This window comes from Prunus mume, unplaced genomic scaffold, assembly GCF_029339155.1.
Source record: "Prunus mume cultivar Tortuosa unplaced genomic scaffold, ASM2933915v1 scaffold15, whole genome shotgun sequence".
NCBI classification, from domain to species: domain Eukaryota; kingdom Viridiplantae; phylum Streptophyta; class Magnoliopsida; order Rosales; family Rosaceae; genus Prunus; species Prunus mume.
Window position 1 is genome coordinate 80001 of NW_028296561.1, and position 8415 is coordinate 88415.

Genomic DNA, 8415 nt, shown 5'->3' on the forward strand with positions numbered 1-8415 from the left:
TCAACGGAATAATTGGAACTAATGTATCGAGCTTCTTCATAGCATTATCCGTTATAAATGAATTTTCTAGCATTTGACTCCGTACCACTGAAAGGTTTGGTCGGATACTTGAAAAATAACCCAAAAAATCAAGGGAATGCTTGGATAATTTATTTATATAAATCCTTCCCGGTTGAGACCACACATAAGAATGACATTGCCATAAATTGACAAGATAATATTTCCACTTATTCATCAGAAGAGGGGTATCCTTCGAAGCCAGAATTGATTTTCCTTGATATCTAACATAATGCATAAAAGGATCCTTGAAGAACCATAAGATGGAGTCCGGAAAATCATTAGCAAAGACTTCTTCTACGGGATATTTTATTTTTTCATAGAAATGTATTCGCTCAAAAAAGATCCCAGAAGAGGTTAATTGTAAATGAGAAGATTGATTACGAAGAAAAAGTAAGATGAATTCGTATTCACATACATGAGAATTATATAGGAGTAAGAATAATCGTGGATTACTTTTTGAAAAAAAAAAATTATTTGAAGTAATAAGACTATTCCAATTATAATACTCGTGAAGAAAGAGTCGTAATAAATGCAAAGAAGAGGCGTCTTTCACCCAATAGCGAAGGGTTTGAACCAAGATTTCCAGATGAATAGGGTAGGGTATTAGTACATCTGATACGTAATTTAAATGTGGGAATTTGTCCTCTAAAAAAGGAAATATTGAATGAATTGATCGTAAATTATAAGATTTTACGGTTTCTGTCGCCTCTAAGGAAGATACTAATCGTAGGGAAAACGAAATTTCCACAATGACGGTGAATCCCTCCGATATTTTTTGAGAATACAGATTTTTGTTGTACCCCAATTTTTTTTTTTGGTTAGAATCATTAGCGGAAATAAAAAAATGATTCTGTTTATACATTCGACTAATTAAACGTTTTATAATTAGTAAACTAGATTTATTATCATAACCTACATTATCCAACAAAACCGATCTATTTAAACCATGATCATGAGCAAGTGCATAAATATACTCCCGAAAGATAAGTGGGTATAGGAAGTCATGTTGCTGATATCTATCTAGTTCTAAATATCCTTGAAATTCTTCCATTTTTAATTCTATTTGAACCAGAAAAGAAATAGGTGATTTATTGGGTTATCAAATGATACACAGTACGATACAGTCAAAACAAGGTATTATAGTAAGAAAGGAATGGATACCTCGGAAACAAGTAAAGACTCATCAACAGACTCTCTAGCCTCTCTTTTTACATCTAATTGATTTATGTTAATTCTAGGGTAAGAAGATGGTTAGAAGTCCTTTATTTTTTCAATCCAATCGCTCTTTTGATTTTGAAAAAAAAAATCTTTATCAATATACTGCCTTCTTCTACACATTTATCTCTACCCCATAATGGGTAATAGCTAATAATTAGGACTCATAAGAAATTTATAATCCACTCATGGGAAAAGTCTTTCCCGCATTAAGTACTAATATATTTTTAACGTCTAATTAGATCGGGTAATCATTCAAAAATTAAGAACAGAAGCTCGTTACTTTTTATTTCCCTATAATTGGAACCGTAATTAGGGCTCTACCCATTTATTCACTCGACCAAATTTTTTTATTTTTTTTTATAAATTTTGTTACACGTCAAGAATTCAAACAATTAAAATAACGTTTTGTACGTATTCGGTAAGAATGAAATATTCTCAGAATTATCCATTGATACGACATGCTGCTTTTTCCATTCATTCCTTTCAGGATCAGTCGTGGTCTTACAAACTCTACCGATGATGTGGACGAATCCGTTGCTTCATACAAGTGTGTAAAAGATGCTAGTCGCACTTAAAAGCCGAGTACTCTACCGTTGAGTTAGCAACCCCAATAATTAGAATGTGTAGATACAATCAGAATCCCAATAAATAAAAAGATTGAATTGCACAGCGCAATCAAAAGCAATCAAAATATTAAAATAAATTTAAAAATTTCTAATTGATTATATTCTGAACATAATAAAAATTAACGGATAAAAATAGGCATTTTAAATATTTAAATATTTAAGGACCGCCCCTTGTCTCTTATGTTATCCATTAATGAATTAGTACATATAGATTTTTATTAATTTTAATCTTAATCAAAATAATAAAAAAAAGACTTCTTGTATCACAGAAAATCCAAGAACCCATTATTTGAATGAAATAAAATCTATGGGACAGAGATATAAATAGATCCTTATTATCCACGATCGGATTATATTTATTTGATACACTGTTGTCAATATGAATGTTGAGAAAAAAAATACAAAAGAGAAAACAAATTATAAATCTAACTAACAATTTAAATTTCAATCAATTTTAATAAAAAAAAACTAAGTACTTGTGTTGGATTGGCACTACATAATATATACAATATTTATATACAATATTGGTGGAAGAATAAATTAAGGAAGATAAAGGGAAAAGTAGAAAAAAAATGAGGTTTATTTGATAAGTAAAATAAACAAGTTTAATCCTTTGTGTTTTTTTATTTGTTCATAGAGTTCCACCGAAAACCACCTCATTGACAGTAATCTCAAAATTTTATATTTATAGACCCGATTACTTCATTTATTCACTTGATCTTTTTCTATCTATTTATATAAATATAAAAAAATAGATTTTTGTTGTTATAAAAGACAACATTCTATAGTAACAATAATAAATTAAGTATGATATGAATAGAACAAAAGAAGAAATAGCAACGAAACAAAAAGGTTATCCAAAGCTATATACAAATCATCCACATCTTCTTTTTTTATATTTCATTAATTGAATTTTGTTTGTTGATTAAGGCGAAGCTCCGTAAAAACCCCCGCCTTTTTTGAAATATCATGAACAGTTCCTGTAGGTTGAGCACCTTTTTCAAGGAAATATAGAATAGCAGGAACATTTAAATAGATTTGATTCTTTATCGGATCATAAAAACCCACTTTACGAAGATCTCTTCCCTCTCGTCGGGATCGAACATCAATTGCAACGATTCGATAAATGGCTCATTGGGATAGATGAACAATACCCCCCCCCCTAGAAACGTATAAGAAGTTTTCTCCTCGTACGGCTCAAGAAAATTATAAATTATGTCTTATGTCTATAGTATAGAATTATAACATCAAACATATCCATAAAATAAATAAATTAATTAAATTATTGATTTTAAGTACTTTTTTCTTATTCTTCCCCAACCGAAAAAAAAAAAAAAAAAATTATTTGCACCCTCATAACTCAAGTTGAATAACTCTCAAATAACTCAAAAGAAACCTTTTAGGTATTTCATTTATTGAGTGGTCTCTAACCCCTTTTGTCTGTCTACTTTAAGAATCTATTTTGATTCTTCATTCTGATCTAGTTGTTGAGACAATTGAAAAATGGTATTTCCTTGTTCCAGGATCTTTATCTTTGCCTTGAATCATTGGGTTTAGACATTACTTCGGTGATCTTTAAATCGTTTCAAAATGGCAGCAACATACCGTTTTTTGTGATTTCTTTCTATCAAAGAATCATATGAATGGTTGATTCCTACGTAATACACTTTACTTTTGATTTGATTTGATTTGATCGAAAGAGTTTTACCAATTCTAACATTAATTTAAAATTAAATCGAATTGGATCCTTTAGATTTATATATCGAAAATATACTTACGAAGTTGTTCCAATTTATTGATCGATACTAACCTTAGATTCTTGCCCTTGAGAAATTAATCAATACTTTCTACTCGAGCTCCATCGCGTACTATTTACATCACAACACTCCAAAAACGGGGGTTCCAGTAGAACAGAACAAACGATGTCGAGCCAAGAGCACTTTCATTCCTATATAATATAAAAATGGTGGATGTAAGAATCCACAGCGGATCATGTCCTTCAAGTCGCACGTTGCTTTCTACCACATCGTTTTAAACGAAGTTTTACCATAACATTCCTTCAGTTTGGAACCAGTATGTAATTGATTCAATTATGGAATCATGAATAATCATCGGTTCGGCACGAATAAACAAGTTATTTTTAATCTCTATCTTCAAGTAACATGATAGGATAAATTCAACAATTTAACACTTCTTCGAGTACCAAGAACTCATAAGAAATCATTAAAAAGATTTAATTGATTGAATAATTTCCTACCCGATATCATTATTTGCATTTTGCATAAGGTTTTACAGTAAGGACCATTCACTTTTTATCATCATAAGAGAGAGAAAAATCTATATTGGATTAACCCATCAACGATAAAAAAAGATAGATAAAAAAGACTTATGTAAGAAAAGGTTTAAGGTTTAGGTTGTTATTTTTTCATAGTGTAAAATCAGTATAACAAGTCACAAACAGATTAAATTTCGTATGCGTGTTATTTGAACTAGATTAAATTTATGAAAAAGATATGATTCAGATTTCATATAAAAAAAAAAAAGAAACAAGAATCACATTCTATACCAATATTATACCCTTAAACGGAAGACTGTTCGAAAAGACAATCTTTAATTTTTATATATTTTATTATGATATAGATATATATATTATATTTTATTATATATTAATAATATTATAATATTATTATGGGTCAGGTATGCTCTGGGACGGAAGGATTCGAACCTCCGAATAGCGGGACCAAAACCCGTTGCCTTACCACTTGGCCACGCCCCATTTCTAGTCGACACTAATAAACACTAATATTGGTACTGGTTGTTCGTCAACTCCAGTCTAAATATCTATCATCTATAAAATAAATTACTACAATTTTTATACATGTAGACATAGAATTAAACTGAATTATTGATCATTACATATAATTCAATTAAGATATTGTATGAAAGTATGATTTATTCTATTCTCTTTTGATTTGAGAATTGAAGGATTGTTGATTGGGTGAGTTCAAATCAAAGAAAGTTTTTTGGTCTATCTTATTTTCTTTTTATTCATTTTTCTCTTCTATGAATAATAACATATTTATAATAATTAAATAATAAAAAAACTCAATTTATTAATAACTCAATCAAAATAAAATACAATTATCCTCAAGAACAAAATGTTTGTTATGCTTAATATATTTAGTTTGATCTGTCTTAATTCCGCTCTTTATTCAAGTAGTTTTTTCGTCGCCAAATTGCCCGAGGCCTACGCTTTTTTAAATCCAATCGTAGATGTTATGCCAGTAATACCCCTGTTTTTTTTTCTGTTAGCCTTTGTTTGGCAAGCTGCTGTAAGTTTTCGATGATATCTTTTGTCTAGACAAATTCATGATTTATTAAAAAAAAAAAACTCTAAGAATTGATAAGACCAGATAAGTCTTACACCCTCAATTCAAATATTGAAATTCTTGTACAACCGCGACAAATCTGGATCACCCCACTTCATTTCTTGGTGTAAAAATAAAAAAGGTAGGGTTTGCGGTATAAAAACGGAGAATCTATTCTCTTTTTTACTAAAAAAATCTTGGAGATTATGTAATGCTTACTCTAAAACTATTTGTTTACACGGTAGTGATATTCTTTGTTTCTCTCTTTATCTTCGGATTCCTGTCTAATGATCCGGGACGTAATCCTGGACGTGAAGAATAAAAAATAAGGTTTTTGTTTTCCTTGCTTGATTTTTAAATGCTCTTAGTAGTATTTTATTTATTACACATCTTTAACTATTAAAAAACAAAAAGAACTCGCGAAAAATTCGAAAGAAAATATCGAGTCATCAACAAAAACGGAAAGAGAGGGATTCGAACCCTCGGTACGAAAAACTCGTACAACGGATTAGCAATCCGACGCTTTAGTCCACTCAGCCATCTCTCCTCCCAATTGAAAAAAGATAATACTATGTTACATTATAAAAAATAAGGCTTAAAAAACCCTTAATAATTTTTTTTCATCCGATCCGAAGGGGCTTTTTAGTTCCACAGCCCGGCTAAGTACTGACCAGGCCGGGCCCGCCCTTTTTGTTCCAACAAATCGTAAATAAACGGATTTATTTAATTTGAAAACTAAAATACTTGCTTGTTATTACGATTGGAAAAATAAAAATAAAAAAAAAATTTCATTTCGATTTCTATGATTATCGAATCAAATGATATTGAATCAGAGTGTCATTTCTTATCTTAATTTTTTATATTTCTTATTTTATTTATATTCCTTTTATTTCAATTTCAATTAAAGTAAATATAAATAAATAAATAAGAAATAAAGGAACTGTGGATTCTTGCACAACCCATTTTCATGTATGTTATGGCTTAAGTAGTTTTGTCGAGACGTCTAGGTCAAAAACCTACGGCAAAAAACACTTGTTATTTAGTTATTTAAATTAAAAAAATTCTCCTTTCCTCATCTCATTAAGTTCTCTGATACAACACGTAAACGCTCTAATTTTAATGATTATTTTATGATCCTATCTTTTCTTTTAACTTTGACTTTTTATTACGACCAATTTTATTGTTTTATTGTTCGACAAAAGGTTCATTTATATACAATAATCGGATTGTAGCGGGTATAGTTTAGTGGTAAAAGTGTGATTCGTTCTATAATCCCTTAATAGTTAAGGGGTCTTTCGGTTTGATTAATATTCCATTCCGATCAAAAACTTTATTTCTTAAAAGGATTTAATCCTTTACCTCTCAATGAAAAATTCGAGGAATAATATACATTCTCGTGATTTGTATCCAAGAATCAATGAAAAGTTGAAAAATTGGATTATGAGATTACGAAACATAATTTTTTTTATTGGATCAATACTTCTATTCTAAATGGATAAGTTCTTAATTTATAAGTATAAATAAAGGATCCATGGATAAAGATAGAGGGTGTATTTCTAATCGTAACTAAATCTTTAATTTAGAATTTGTATGTAGGTAAATTGAAGCAAAATAGCTATTAAACAATGACTTTGGTTTACTAGAGACATTGACAAATTGTTTTAGCTCGGTGGAAACAAAATGCTTTTCCTAAGGATTCTCTCAAATAGAAATAGAGAACGAAGTAACTAGAAAGATTTTTATAATCCCCCTCTTTTCTATTAGGGATCGTCTAGAAAGCGGGTTGTTCTGAATACATTCAGACAGAAAAGCTGACATAGATGTTATGGGTGGAATTTTTTTTTATTTCGTTCATGTCTTAATCTGGGAATTTGTCCATCTTACATAAAGGAGCCGAATGAAACCAAAGTTTCACGTTCAGTTTTGAATTAGAGACGTTAAAAATGATGAATCAACGTCGACTATAACCCCTAGCCTTCCAAGCTAACGATGCGGGTTCGATTCCCGCTACCCGCTTTTACTTTATCTTAGTTTTATTAAATATTTTAAGATTTATATTAATTCAATTTTTAATTAATTTTTAATTAAAAATTGAATTAATATAATGCATCATTTATTTTTCCGAACAAGAAATATTAAAGTTGGAATGAAAAGCGTCCATTGTCTAATGGATAGGACAGAGGTCTTCTAAACCTTTGGTATAGGTTCAAATCCTATTGGACGCAATTTATTTCCATATGTATTTTTTTTTTTAGATTTCTATGTCAAGAAATATGTTTTGAATGACTTGAATAAGAAACGCTCTTATTACATATTAATTTAATTACATATAAATTTAAATTAAATAATATAAATTTAAATAAAATAATTAATATATATTCTTATATATTCTAAAGATTTTAGTTTATTAGTTTATATAAAGATATTATAAAAAAATATATTTATATAATTTATAGATAAATTAATAATTTTTTATAATAATTTTTAAATGACTTGTTAAAGTCATGATATTATAATATCAAGTCATAATATAAAATATATTATATATATTATAAAGATAATATAAAGATTAAAAGATAATATAAAGATTAAAAGATTATATAATAATAATGATTATATAATATTTTAAATTCTAAAGATTTATAGAAAGATTATAATTTTATAATTAAATTAAGATTGATGAAGATTCAAAGTATTTCTTTATACTTGTTCCTGAAGTAGAAAACGTTCCATCTGTTCCTGAATAGCTTCTTTCAAAAGGGCTTCCGCTTCGTCGGTAAATGTCTTGGTAGATGATATGATTTCTTGGAACTGAGGTTTATTCGTTTTTAAGTAAGTACGTAACTCAACAAGAAATTTCCTTACCTGTCCGATTTCTAATGAATCAAGATAACCGTTCGTTCCGGTATAAATAGTCAGTATCTGTTCTTCCACCGAAAGGGGAGATGATTGAGATTGTTTGAGCAACTCACGTAATCGTTGACCTCTTGCCAATTGATTCTGAGTAGCTTTATCGAGATCAGAAGCGAATTGTGCAAAGGCTTCTAATTCTGCAAATTGTGCCAATTCCAATTTTGATTTGCCAGCTACTTGTTTCATGGCTTTAATTTGAGCTGCGGATCCTACCCTGGAAACAGAAATAC

At 29.2% G+C, this 8415-nt stretch overlaps 1 protein-coding gene, 2 non-coding genes and 1 pseudogene across 4 annotated transcripts in view; 3 read left to right on the top strand and 1 right to left on the bottom strand.

The window, feature by feature from the left end:
* Positions 1 to 5685, top strand: part of LOC148914390 (NAD(P)H-quinone oxidoreductase subunit 2 A, chloroplastic pseudogene) — a 19891-nt pseudogene extending 14206 nt beyond the window's left edge. The window contains exon 2 of the transcript XR_016123074.1: positions 1 to 5685. This exon is cut by the window's left edge and continues 14086 nt beyond it. The product of XR_016123074.1 is annotated as an NAD(P)H-quinone oxidoreductase subunit 2 A, chloroplastic pseudogene (transcript).
* LOC148914393 (large ribosomal subunit protein uL2cz/uL2cy) overlaps positions 1 to 5685 on the top strand; it is a 10022-nt gene extending 4337 nt beyond the window's left edge. The window contains exon 2 of the mRNA XM_089043685.1: positions 1 to 5685. This exon is cut by the window's left edge and continues 3155 nt beyond it. The gene's annotated coding sequence lies outside the window, so the exon portion shown is untranslated.
* Positions 5686 to 5731: 46 nt separating this feature from the next.
* Positions 5732 to 5819, bottom strand: TRNAS-GCU (transfer RNA serine (anticodon GCU)). The gene has a single exon. It is a non-coding gene; the product is annotated as a tRNA-Ser (tRNA).
* Positions 5820 to 7425: 1606 nt separating this feature from the next.
* Positions 7426 to 7497, top strand: TRNAR-UCU (transfer RNA arginine (anticodon UCU)). Its single transcript has one exon. It is a non-coding gene; the product is annotated as a tRNA-Arg (tRNA).
* Positions 7498 to 8415: the final 918 nt, after the last annotated feature.